At 42.0% G+C, this 12,157-nt stretch overlaps 1 protein-coding gene and 1 non-coding gene across 2 annotated transcripts in view; both read right to left on the minus strand.

Annotated features, from left to right (window-relative positions):
- The window catches only part of LOC128626260 (uncharacterized), a 77,393-nt gene that overhangs the window by 46,418 nt on the left and 18,818 nt on the right, over positions 1 to 12,157 (minus strand).
- LOC119038642 (U6 spliceosomal RNA) lies at positions 5,523 to 5,626 on the minus strand. Its single transcript, XR_005080451.2, has one exon. It is a non-coding gene; the product is annotated as a U6 spliceosomal RNA (small nuclear RNA).

Raw genomic sequence — 12,157 nt, forward strand, 5'->3', positions numbered from 1 at the left:
TAGGCGTCCTGTAGGGTCCAGTGGAACAGCCTCCCTTGTTACCCAAGCTGAATACTTAAGGTATGCGCATGATGTGGGCTGTGTATGCACTCCTGTTGTAGTTGAGCTTTAATTGCTGTTGGCATATCTAAGGGCAGCCACTGTCTGTGTTCTGTCCAGGGTCACACAACATAAGCTACAAAGCAATCTAACATGGCTGCTGGGCTCGGAGGAACTCAGGCAAGGCCGAGCTGTGAACCAAGGCCTGCTGCTAGGACTGGGCAACTTAGTGAGAGGTACAAGGTTCACTGAAGCCAGATGCTGCTTGTTTCAGAGAATTTTTAAAAATCTGAAACATGGGCCAAGACAAGCCATTTGAATAAAAAAAAAAAGCCACTGGAAACAGCTTGGGTGGCCCCAAATGTTGGGTACAGCAAGGCCTGAAGAAATCACCAGCATGGGGCAAATGGTGTGAGCCAGACTGATGTAGTTTCAGATATAGTGCCTGCCTGCTAGCTCTGTGGATCTGTGCGGGGATGGCTGAGAAAAGGAACAATGGTCTCTGCCAGCACTTCTATGTGGGAGAAAACTGACCCCAGGCTTTTGCCCTGGAGCTGGACAATTCAGCTCCTCCCTGTATGTCTCTGATGCTTTTCAATCTGCTGCCTTCGTGCTGGAGCTCAAAGAGAGTAAGTCTGAGTGAGTCTGTGCATGTGCCCTTTAAGAGGAACTGACTGGGGTTCCAGAAGTTTCTGTTTTCAACAGCCTCAGTCCCTGCTGGTTTTTATAGCGAGAAATTATGACGAATTATCTTCCTGTCACCGAAACCATGGACTGGGGGTCTTACTATAGGGCTGGGACCCCTCACTCCTGAGATATCCCTCCCAATTTTTATCCACCACAGGTGGGTGTGAGACCAGCCTGTTCCAAGTTTCTGCCCCTCCTACCAGTCCTGATGTGGTTTTTCCTTTAATTTGGTAGTTGTAGGTCTTCCATTCAGCTCAATTTCTAATGCCTCTGAATAATGCTTGTTCTATAGTTTAGTTGTAATTTTGACCAGGCCACTTTTCTTATCTGCTAGAATCTGAGTGAGTTTTCTCAGCCTCTCAGTTTGTTTTCCTGAGTTTACACAATAATAAAATACACACAATGACCCTCTTACTCTTCTTTTACCAGCTGATTATTTAATACTGATCAGCTTTGAAACGCATATAGCCCTATCAAATAGCCAGGGACTTGCCTTCACCTGAAATAAGGCTGTATTAGAGTGAAAGTTAAAACCATTTTGTGAAAAGACAATGCAATCCATGCAAAAGTCCCTAGGAGATACTCAATTTTTTCAGGATTAAATTTCAGGATATGAAATTCATTGTACTAACAGCTTATCTTTTCTCCTAAATTCCTTAACATTTTAGTGATCATTAGCTGAACTTTCAGAGCAAACATAAAACTTCCAGCATTTGTATTCATATCAAAATATGGCAAATACCAGTCCATGAAAAAAATCTCTACTGGAGAACCTTATCTAGCCTATTACAACAGGATCACTGTTTGTCTGTCTTAAACTGAGAATAACAACTTTAAAGCTGTAAAATACTTTTGAGATTACCTAATTCACTTGCTTCGGTTTACAGATAAGCACTGAGACCTGACACGTCTTTACTAGGTCAGTATTTGGGCAAGAGGAAATAGGGTTGTGCCGCTGAATGGTAAATTCCTGGTGGGGTAGAAACTGAGCTGACATTGGCAGGCAGGTGTGCAGCCCCCTGGAGTCCCTGGGCAATGCTTGAAAGACAGAGTGAGAGGCTGAGCAGACCCTCAAACAGGATATGAAGACTAGGACTCATTTCTCCGAGCAGCAGAAGATGGGGCTGCTGTCAGGCACCCTGCCCCAGGCAATGCACACCAAGGACTCACATCCTTCCTGGCCCCCAGAGAACCAGGTGCTCTGGTCAGACTGAGCTCTGGTCAGACTGAGCATTCCTTTGTGATTCGGATGCAGATGTGGACAAAAAGTGGCCACATGCTAAACCTAACAAGCTCCGCGGAGGCCTGCATGGCAGACTCGGAGACCTAAAATAACCACACAGGATGGTCTGAAATTAAAACTTTTTAACTAAAAGCAGGTCATGGCAGGTAGTCATGTTCTAGGCTAGAACTGTCCCTGACAAAAGTCTGTCTTTACCTCAACTGAGTCTGTATGTTATCTCTGTGCATGGACGATCATTTACCTTTGGGAGTCAATTTTTCTTCCTCGACCTCTTAAAGCATAAGCACCACACCAGAGCAGAGACCGGAAATCCCCTCACTGGCATTGCTATCATGCTGACTGCTGACTGTTAACTATCCCTACCCACCTGCGTAAAAGAAGTACCAGTCTATCATTCTACTTTTTATCCAGCCTCAGAAGGTTCCCCACTTTGCTTCCTCTTGCCTCCCTAATCTATCACCAATGGATTTCATGTAACCCCCTGAAGTCTTCTGTTTTGATTGTAATCTATAAAATAAGATTCAAAACTACCATTTTTCTGGAGGGTTTTCTCAATCTGTTCAGATTTTGCTTCCTGACACAGTTGTCATCGGTGTGGCTCAAATAAACTCGCAGAAATTCTTACGGGTTAGGATGCTTCTTACTTGGACCCAGAAAGGCCATATTAAAATCTCAGTGTGTTACCAGTTCAAAAGTTCACGCGCTCAAACCTTCAAAAGGCCAATACTCAAGACCTCAGAGTTTGGAGCTAGGAAAGCTTTATTGATCAAGAAGGCATCACTTTGAGAAAATAGGGGCCCTGGACATTCTTCAAATACATGTTAAGAGAACCTAGAATTCAGGCTTCTTTATGTCAAGGGATGGGAGAGTGGGCAGGACAAGAAGTGACTGACTACCACAGACATCGGGGTGCCAGCAGGGATCCGGGGAAGAACACAAAATCTCTAAATCTCTTTGTCCCTGGTCAGTCTGTTGACTCCTGCTGGTCTGAGTCTGGTCTTGGATCTCCTGCAAATCTTTTATAAATAACTATTATTCCATACATGTTTCCCAACACCCTTGAGAGGGGCACCCCCTACAAGGGGCTGTTCTTCCAAAAACTGAGGCCTGGAGCAGAATTCCCCTAATGATTAGCATAAGTCTAGCAGGGGCTGCTTGCTGAAAGTCCATGCGAAAAAAATGCAGGCTAGAACTAAGAGAGAGTCTGAGAGAACGAGCATTTGACCTTGTTACACAATCAGGGCGGTTTGGAAATGACACAGACCTGGGGCAGAAATAAAATGCCTGCCACAAGTTATGGAAGTACCACCCTGTGCCCATCTCCTTAAAAAAACATCTGCTATTACAGGTATCTCTGCCTGGTGGTTGGCCGGGGTTAGGTTGATGGGTGTGCAGCCAGAAAGGGAGTTTACAGAAAGTAACTTCACAGGGTGATCTGAACATACATTTCTAGCTGGGCCAGCCATGGTGGAGAGTCAGGACCCAGGCACCTAACTTTTTTAGTAAAAAAATTCTTTTTGCCTTCAGCTGGCCCTGTGCACTGTTTTTGTGCATCAAGGTTAACACACCTTTGCAATGACTCTTTTTCTGGTCCCCTGAAAGCTTAACCCACCTCAGCACCACACAGAGTCTTGTTAACTATCCCGGAATCCAGCCCCCATCGTGCTTTCTACCAGTTTCACGTCCTGCTCCTTACTGTCCCTCCTTAATTCCAAACGCTTAAAAAAGAGCTGCAACTGTTTAGTTCTCCAGAGCATTTGACATCTAACTTCCTGGTAACCGTCATCAGTTTGGCTCAAATAAACTCTTACTGAAATTCTCCACAGGTTTGGGTGTCCTTGTGTCCACAGGGGGAGAGGAAAATGGGAAGTTATTGCCTAATAAGTACAGAATCTCAGTTGGGGAAGATGAAAAAGTTCTAGAAGTGAATGGCAGTAATGGTTGCGAAGCACTGGAAGTGTGCTTATGGCCACTGACTTATACACTTAAAGATGGTTAAAATAATAATTTTTGTTATATTTTGCCACAATAAAAATTGTTCTTAATTGACCAACATTTGCCTTTTGAATAAGTTTTTAATTATTTAGTTTTTTAAATCCAAAACATTTTAAAATTCTATGTTTAAGAAAGTTCTACCAGAGAGGAAAAAAATCACTTGAACTAATGAAATCTCTGAACAAATTTAATATTTTTTAAATTTTATCAGAAGCTGATGGTAAACAGAGCACGATGAACTGTAAATTTCGGGAAAGCTCAAGTTTTCTCACAACCCTAAATTAAAATGTTAGTTCTGTTAAATAAACTCAAAGAGTCTCAAGGTTTTGCTAGAAATACAAGATAAAAATGTACTGAAGGGTCTTAGGGTTTGCATACCCAAAACAACATTAGGCAATAAATACCCAGTGTTCCAAAGAACAAACAAAGGTTGAAGGTCCTTAGTGTAACGGCACAGAAACTTCATTTCCTGATGAGTTCTTCCCCTCTCTTTCCTTCTGATTATCCAGCACCTTGACTCACCTGCCTGCTTCTCCCTTGCAGGATCACTCAAGTTTGAACAAGGTTCTGATCAGCATCAGATAATCTCAGGAGCAAAGCCTTGTGTCTGTTGACCACAGAGGCAGAGTTTCTGTCAAACTAGAGATGACATCTAGGCCTCAGTGGTGTTTCCGCTCCAGACCCAGAAGAGCAGGAAACCAGATGGAGTGACTCCATGGCTGATACCAGGACAAGATGCACTGATGAACTACCCCATCCCAGCACCATCCAGCCGGTGGAGACCATGACCCTGACCACTACCATGACTCCCTTAGTCACCACGATTCATGATTTTCTTCCCACATGATCCATCCGCTGGAAGCCTTCGGAGCCAGGTCTTTGAGCACTAGCTCACCTGTCTCTGAGCATGAGTTACTTCCTAAAAACACCCTTACTTCCTAAAGATAAACTTTTACTTTCTCTGCTGTAAACACCCGTTCCTGTCTTGTTGGGCTTTGGTGCACACAGGCAACAGCCCCTTTAGTCTGGTAACATTAGAGTAAAAAGTACTGTCGACTAACAAATGTTGAAACCTACAGACATTTTTTTTTCTGAGTTAATTGGAGCCGAACTGACAACATATGCTGGGTAGCAAGAATAAGTTCTGCAGTTTCTTTTATGCATTTGAAATTGTGGAGGAAACATACGGAAGATTACATGAAGGTGAAAGGAAGCAAGGTAAGAATTGGACTACAGCCTAGTTAAGACTATGTGCTCTCATGCTTCAGAAAGAGGGGTCTAAGAGGGGACTTTGCAAAGGTGTGTTAATTTAGATGCACAGAAACAATGGACAGGACGAGCTTAAGGCAAAGATAAGCCTTTGAGTAACTGAAGTTACATACCGGGTGCATGAACACCATGGCCTGCCCAAGTAGAAGTTTATGATCAGATCACCCTGTGAGGTTACTTTCCATAGAAAGCCTTTTCATTCCACAGTCCTTCCTTCCTTCCTTCCTTCCTTCCTTCCTTCCTTCCTTCCTTCCTTCCTTCCCTCCCTCCCTTCCTTCCTTTTTTTCTTTGAAATGCATAACACGTCACGAATTTGCATGTCATCCTTGCACTGGGGACATGTTAATCTCCATATCATTCCAATTTTAGCATATGTGCTGCCGAAGCCAGCACTCCACAGTACGTTCTTGAGAATGAGCCCTGCGTTTTTTGCTTCTGGATTTGTCTGAGACAGAAATCCTCTAGGTGACCAGTGGTCTGGATAATGGGTGTCAGGTAGTCTGGATACTTGAGCAGTCTTTTCTGAAGATAGTAGAGGGCTATGTGGAGGTCTGATGTGTCTCCATGCATTGATTCAAACCACAGATTTAAGTTCCCAGGCTAGTTAAATCAAGAATAGAATTGTTTCTTCATACCTCAACCTACTTGATTTTAGTAATCTAGCAACTTGACCATAGAGACTCCACTTCATTTTTTTACTCTATTCCTCATTTACCAACACTACATTCCACAAATAAAAAAAGATCTTTAAAAATAAATTACACAGAAAGAAAATTCTTTCTCCTTTTAAGTGTTTAAAGCAAGAGAAAGAGAAGTAGGAGCCTTTTGGAATTGTTGCTGGGTGTCGTTTAATTGCCATTTTACAGCTCAGGAGATGGAGGATTAGAACAGTTAAGAATCTTGCCCAAGATCACAGAAATTGGAAGAAGATTGTCCAGACTTTTGGTGTCTCTGGGCCACACCGCAAGAATTGTCTTGAGCCACACACTAAATACATGGTGACACATAATCACAAAAGCATCTCGATGTTTTCAGTAAATTCACGATGTTTGTGTTGGGCCACATTCATAGCTGTCCTGGGCTATAGGTTTGACACCTGTAGTAGACTAAAATCTAAAGGAATCAGACCCCAAATCCTCACTGTTAACAATTTGCTCTTCATAGTCAAATGTATTTCCTGCTTCAGACTATGAATGATTACAAATAAGGAGGTAGGGATGGAGGTTAGGCAATGGTGTTGAGTAATGCCCCAGGTAACCAGAGTAAAGTGCTTGTAGATAGTGGGAGAATCCACACAAAGCCGCCACCTTGAACTTCCTCCAAAAGCAGGCTCTCACTAAAACCCTCCCATGACTGCCGTGGGGGCAAAAAGAAAGTTGTACACAGAGCTGACTGTAACAAACAGAAACAGAAACATCTAAAACAACTAGCATAATGCAGATGAAAAGTCTGAGTGTTTCAGTATGAACCTTGAATGGTTGTAGCCTGAGCATTTTACACAGTTTCTATATTTAGCCACATACCAGGAAGTTCCCAGCCTGGCATGAGTCTATGATACAACTAGGCAAGGACTGGTAAGAGAGTTTCGAAAACATCAGCAGGTAATTCAGAGGCTGAACAATCAAGAGAAAAGTTGGAGCTGTCTATCTTACTTTCAGCTACAGGTTTTTCTAACACCCTACTGAGAAAGTGATAAGAATTAACACCTTTGTCACCATAACAAATGTCCAGACCTGTAGGGAAATTTTATCAGTGTCTGTTCCTGCCAAACTGATGACAATCGCCAGAAATCCAGATCTCAAAGGCTTCGAAGTGTGGACAGTTACAGTTTATTTCATGCAAGAAGAGAATTTAAGGAAGATTACATGAAGGAGGGAGAAAGCAAGGTGGGGATTGGACTATAGGATAGTTAACAAAACTATAGGCTCCCTTGAAAGCAGTTGCTTCCAGGGAGTCTGAAAAAAAGAGGATTATTCTGGCCTTCCAAAGGTGTGTTTACCTAAATGCACAAGAACAATGGACAGGGCTTGCTGGAGGCAGAGATACACCTTTTACTAAAAAAGTTATATGCCTGGGGTGTGACTACCCACAATGACCTGCCCAGGAAGGGAGTTATACCCTGCTCACCCTGTGGGGTTACATTCCTTAGAACCCCTTTCTATCCACACCTCTGTGGTCATATATGATCTAAATATCTTGGTTCTCAAGTATATCAGGAATAGCATACATATACGTATTGACATTTAGGTAACAGCATATATGTATGTGTTTACACAGGGTAAAACTGTGAGCAAAGGCAGCCACAAATCTCATTTCCCCAGATCTGTTCCTTTTACCCTCTGGGAACTCCAGTTTTCTCATATTCCCCCAGAACTGTTCTAGGAGGATCTAGAGATTGTTTTCCATAAGCGACTTGGTCTACTCCTAGAACCATTTTTTTCTTCTCCTGCTCCAGCTCACTGCAATTATTAAATATGACTGTAGTCACTTCCAATCTGCTGAGCAGCAACTGTGATGTCAGTACATGCAGAAGCTTCTGCCACTGCCATTGAACTGTCAGGGGTGTGCCATGGGGACAATGTCTAATGTCGAAGGCAATGCTTCCTTTGTCTGATCTCTACACCAGAGGACCTGGGTTCAAGCTCCAACTTTGCCTTTCATTATGTATATTAATATTGACATATACTTGAGTATTTATAAGGTGGGAATTTTAATAGCCCTTACCGGACAGAATTGTGGTAATGACTTAGTTAATGCTTATAATGCTTATAATGCTTCATAATGCTTATATTTAGTTAACATTTATCGACTGCTTACTAGTCACTGTCTTAATTTGTTCAGGCTGCTATAACAGAATACCATATCTGGGTGGATTATAAACAACACGAATTTTATTTCTCACAGTTCTCAAGGCTGGGAGTTCCAAGATCAAGGTGCTGGCAGGAGCAACGTCTGATGTGAGCCCTTTTCCTAGTTCACAGAGAAATACCTTTTCACTGTGTCCCCAGGTGACAGAAGGGACCTGGTAGCTCTCTGGGATCTCCTTCATAAATGCATTACTCCCATTCACGAAGGCTCCATGCTCATGATCTAATCTTCTCCCAGAGGGCCCACCTGCTCACACTGTCACAGTGGAGGGTAGGATTTCAACCTGGGGACTCGGAGAGGACACAAGCATTCAGTCTCTAGCATGAGCTAAGCAATGTAATGATATTGCTATTTTTGGTGAGAAGCAAGGTGAAGATGACACTCTCCATTTTCCCCGCAATAAGTTTGCCCATTTCTAACTCAGTCTTTAATTACAGCCCCTCACTTTAGGGCCTAGAATACCATGGATGGCAGACCTATATTCAGAACAGACTTCTGCACAGGCACAGAAGTGACACCCATCTGGGTGAACTGAATATCCAGGAGATTCAATAAGTGATACCTAGTTCATTAATACATAATTCCAGTACAAAAACACTTTTAAAAATAATTATGAGATAGCCCTGGCTGATATAGCTCAGTGGACTGAGCACAAGCTGCGAACCAAAGGGTTGCTAGTTCTATTCTCAGTCAGGGCTCATGCCTGGGTTGCAGGCCAAGTCCTCACCTGGGGGCACACAAGAGGCAACCACACATTATGTTTCTCTCTCTCTTTCTCCCTCCCTTCCCCTCTCTCTAAAAATAAATAAATGAAATATTAAAAAAAAATAAATAGTTCCTTTCCTTTAAAAAATAAAAACTTATGAGATAAGATGGAGGAAAAACACAATTTTCAGAGACTTTAAGGCATTGTTAAGGAAAACCCCAATTGTTATAAACTCCTCTAAAATTTGAGTTGCAAAGGCTACAAAGGCACAGGTAAATTGAAGTAGCTCCTACAGAATGATACCTCACGGATCATATACAACCTACATTAAGAATCTGAGCCCTGGTTGGTGTGGCTTAATGGTTTGAGCATTGGCCTTTAACCTAAAAAGTTTCTGGTTCAAATCCCAGTCAGGGCACATGCTTGGGTTGCAGGCTAGGTCCCCAGTTGGGGGTGTGTGAGAAGCAACTGAATGATGTTCTTCTCTCTCTCTCTTTTCTCCTCCCCTTCCCCTCCCTCTAAAAAATAAATAAAATATTTAAAATAAATAAACTGTCTTTAAAGAATTTCATGAATTTGTCCTAGGAACTCTGCCAAATAGGCATCTTTTCATGTATGCACACATAGGCATATGAACAAAGATGCTTATTACAGCAGTGTTGATGCATGCATTGAAAAGGGGAATTTATCTGCAGAGAGACGGTAACAAAATCAAGGACCTTTTGTTAAAGAAATTAAATTAAATCTTTATGTTCTGATATTAAAAGATTTCCAAAACAAGAAAGTATCTTTAGTATGTTCCCATTTATGTGTATTTGTCAATGTTTTAAAAAATAAATATATGTTTGAATTTATATACATAAAGCAATTCAGGACATGTATACTACACATGATGGATGGTGCGGTCAGTGGCAATAACTTTTCAGATGTTCTGATTGAACACCTCGCTAACTTTGATTTCCACGAAATTGTGAATGGACAAAGGACAAACCAACTGCATCCATAAGGTTTAGCAACCAAAACCATACCCCTAGCCCCTCCCTCCTGATAGTTTACTTGTTTTAAACAATATTTGATATGGCAAAATTACAATGAAACAATTCAAATTATCTCCAGGAGTTTGTGATAAGATTGATTAATGATTATATAATTTTAGGGAGGAAAAAAAGGGCTGTACTTTAAGGTGGCTTCCTTCAACTAAACATGAGTTTGGGTTGTCTTTTCTGGATTTTTACTGACATCTCAGAACTGGTAGGGCCAGGTAGCTACTTAAAAGTATTATGTATTCCCTCTTCATGTTCACAAGAGCTGAGGAAAAAAATCACTCATTTGTGGTGCTTCAGACATGAGAGGATTAAAATTTGCATGATTAATTAATATTCTTCATTATCTCCCTTTTGTTAGTCTCACCAAATCATACTGGGAGGTATTTAGGGCCACATATTATAAAGAATGCAAAAGAACAAAATGTCTCACAATTGTTTTACACTATAAAACGGCTTAAGGAAAACATAAGTGAGTAAATCAACAACTCTTAGATAAAATTAAAGAATGATATTTTGAAGAGAAAGATACTGCACTCCTAAAAGAAAAAATGATAACCAAAACAATATTAATACACAACTAATGAATTAATAATAAATAGTAGAAAGATGTGATAAATGCAGGTAAAAACTACATTACTAAAGAAGATAATAATAATGGAAACAGAATGAAAAAGACAAAGATTGTAGCAATTAGAAAGGGGCTAATAGATATGGAAGATAAAGATAAATAACTAATGTTCTTGAAGAAGAAAAGCAACAAACACAAGAAAAGTTTTATTCAAAGTGTAATTCAGTATCTCTAGTGTGAACCAAAAACTTTTGCAGAAAAAAATATCACCCACTTCCCAAAAAAAAAACATGATATAAAACATTCAATTCACAGACAGACTAACCAATGGGTTCCAAAAATTAAAATTAAAATAAAAAACTTGAAGGCATCAAGTTTTATAGGTCAACTACTAACTAGCAAGGAAGAGAATTTGGGCTGCTTCTGACTTCTACATGGCATCCCTGAACGGGAAAGGCATGGCAGTACCCAGCTTCCAAGTTTACCCTCAATGATTCCTGCCTCCTGGTACTCAGACCCTGTGTAGTTCACACCCCACTTTAACAGCACTGGTCTCTGTGACCAATAGATTCCCATAGAAGTGATGACAGGGATATAAACTACAGCAAAGGGAATACAGTCAACATTATGGTCCTAACTATGTAGGGTGCTAGGTGGGTGCTGGGAATATTGGGGAAACACTTTGTAAAGTATATGATTGTCTAACCACACTGTACACTGTACACCTAAAACTAATACAAAATAATATTGAATGTCAAGTGTAGTTGGGAAAAAAAAGCAATGGTATGTCACTTTAAAGACTAGGTTTAAAAGGCAGTGTGGGGTGCCCTCCGAGGTCCCCCAGATCCGCCTCTTGTTTCAATAGTGTTTGGATGGAACAGAGCCAGGATTGCCCCATTTTCCAGACTCGGACCACTGCCCAGCCTCTTTTTCAGTCGCCACCTTTGGAACCATCTCAGCCATCCTCAGTGTCTGAGACCTGCCAAACCATTTTTTGAGCTTCACTCCTTACTATCAAGCTTCCCTGAGCTGGCCGAGGAGAAGCGTGAAGGCACTAAGTGTCTCTTGAAGATGCAAAACCTGCACAGTGACCGTACCCTCCTCCAGAACATGCAGAAGCCGTCCCAAAGTGAGTGAGGTGACACTCAGGACACCATGGAAGCCACCATGGTCATGGAGAAAAACCCAAACCAGGCCCCTTTGGATGTGTCTGCCCTGGGTTGTATCCGCACAGACCCCCATCTCTCTGGTGAACCACTTTCTGGAGGAGGAGGTGAAACCCATGGAGAAAACGGGCGACCACCAGACACACCTCCGCAGGCTGGCGGGTCATTGGCTTGGGCTGGGTGTGCATGTCTTGGAAAAGCTCATTCTCAAGAGCAACCAGGAGCCTTTGGAGCCCAGAGGCCTTTGAGGGGCACTTCTGCATCTCCCTGGTGTCTGGCCTCTGCCTGAGCCTCTCCCTGCAGCCTCTAGGCAGACTTTTAACCACCGTACAGTCCTCTCCCACGTTTTGGACCAAACAGAAAGAACAAAGTTTTTGTAGCAAAGAAGAGGAGAACAGGTGGAGGAGAAGAAAAAGGCACTGCAGCTTCTGTGCTAGTTGCAAACCCACACACTCTCAGATCACATTCATTCTGGGGCAGGCCAGTGGCAATGCAAAGCCCAAGGTGATGAGGTCCTGAAGTCTTCCCTTTGCCACCAGCCAGGAAGAAACAGCTTCTCAACAATGGCCA

Source organism: Artibeus jamaicensis, unplaced genomic scaffold (assembly GCF_021234435.1).
Source record: "Artibeus jamaicensis isolate MK-2021 breed Jamaican fruit bat unplaced genomic scaffold, CSHL_Jam_final scaffold_474, whole genome shotgun sequence".
NCBI lineage: Eukaryota > Metazoa > Chordata > Mammalia > Chiroptera > Phyllostomidae > Artibeus > Artibeus jamaicensis.